The 2,112-nt window shown below is 52.2% G+C and overlaps 1 long non-coding RNA gene across 2 annotated transcripts in view; it reads right to left on the bottom strand.

Moving 5' to 3' along the window:
• The window catches only part of LOC140406489 (uncharacterized), a 10,599-nt gene extending 8,999 nt beyond the window's left edge, over positions 1-1,600 (bottom strand). The window contains exon 1 of one of the 2 annotated variants that reach the window (XR_011939169.1): positions 1,446-1,600. This is a non-coding gene — a long non-coding RNA (uncharacterized lncRNA). The other variant, XR_011939168.1, reaches the window with a different exon arrangement.
• Positions 1,601-2,112: the final 512 nt, after the last annotated feature.

Raw genomic sequence — 2,112 nt, 5'->3', positions numbered from 1 at the left:
CACACACACACAGGCACGCACACACAAACACACACACACATATACACAGGCACCCACACGCACACACCCACACCCACACAAACACAGACCCACACACACAGACACACACACACAGCCACACACAGACACACACACAGCCACACACACACACAGACACACACCCACAGCCACACACACACAGACACACACGCGGACACACAGATGCACACAGATAGACACACACAAACACATACACACACACAAACATAGACGCGCACACACAAACACATACACACACACAAACACACACACCCACACACACACACCCACACACAAACACACACACACCCACACACATACACGCACACACTCACACACACAACACACACACAGGCACATGTACACGGGCACGCACAGACACACACACACATAGACACGCATACAGACGCACACAGACACATACACACACACAAAGACACACACACAGATAGACACACACACACACACGCACACAGATAGACAGACACACACACAGACTCATACAGACATACACGCACATATAGACACACAAACACACACATACACACTCGACACACACACACAGATAGACACACACACAGACAGACAAACACACATGGACACACACACACTCAGACACACACACACAGATAGACAGACAGACAGACACACACACGGACACACACAGATAGACTGACACAGACACACACACACAGACTCTCTCTCACACACACACACAAACTAACACACACACAGACACAGACACACACAGACACACAGAGCGGGGAACACAGACACACACACACACAGACAGGCACACACACACAGACACAGACACACACAGACACACACGCATACAGCCGGAAACACAGACACACGCACACAGACAGGCACACACACACGCACACAGCCGGAAACACAGACACACACAGACAGGCACACACACACACAGACACACACGCACACACACAGACAGGCACACACACACGCACACAGCCGGAAACACAGACACACACACACACACAGACAGGCACACACACACATACACAGACACACACGCACACAGCCGGAAACGCAGACACACACACACACAGACAGGCACACACACACACACACACAGACACACACAGACACACACGCACACACACAGACAGGCACACACACACGCACACAGCCGGAAACACAGACACACACACACACACAGACAGGCACGCACACAGACACAGCCACACACTCACACACGCACACAGCCGGAAACACAGACACAGAAACACACAGACACCTACACACACATTTACACTTGTGGGGACGTACATGTAAAAATCACGCCAGCCAGTCCCTTCTAACTGAGGAAGATTGTGTGACGGGTTCTGCTGTAGGACAGACTCCAGTTCACCATCACCTCCCCCAGCTCGGGGTGAAGACTGGGATCGGATTCACTCACTGACCTTCAGATTCATCAGCAAGGTTAACATCCATGCCACCACATGAACACTCAAACGTTAAAGCCCTTCCCCAGCTTGTTGTTTGTAACTTTATTTCCGGCCGAGATCGCAAGATTGGAAAACCCCGACATGGTTTCAGTTTCATCTGTAGCTTCATTAAATTACCGCAAAGCGTTCGCCGCCTGGAGAAGGATCATTCCTTCTGCAAATCACAGCGAGTAAACTTTCATACCCAATACTCCCTCAAACCCGGGGACCCCCTGTAAATACTGACACACTCCCCGGGGTTCCACTGTAAATACTGACACACTCCCCGGGGACCCCCCTGGAAAGACTGACACACTCCCCGGGGACCCCCCTGTAAATACTGACACACTCCCCGTGTCCCCCTGTAAATACTGACACACTCCCCGGGGAACCCCCTGTAAATACTGACACACTCCCCAGGGACCCCCTGTAAATACTGACACACTCCCCGGGGACTCCCTGTAAATACTGACACACTCCCCGGGAACTCCCTGTAAATACTGACACACTCCCCGGGGACCCCCTGTAAATACTGACACACTCCCCGGGGACCCCCTGTAAATACTGACACACACCCGGGGACCACCTGTAAATACTGACACACTCCCCGGGGACCCCCTGTAAATACTGACACACTCCCCGG

Source organism: Scyliorhinus torazame, unplaced genomic scaffold (genome assembly GCF_047496885.1).
Source record: "Scyliorhinus torazame isolate Kashiwa2021f unplaced genomic scaffold, sScyTor2.1 scaffold_557, whole genome shotgun sequence".
Lineage (NCBI taxonomy): Eukaryota > Metazoa > Chordata > Chondrichthyes > Carcharhiniformes > Scyliorhinidae > Scyliorhinus > Scyliorhinus torazame.
Note: the sequence above shows the minus strand (reverse complement) of the source record. Positions and strands in the feature narration are given on the sequence as shown.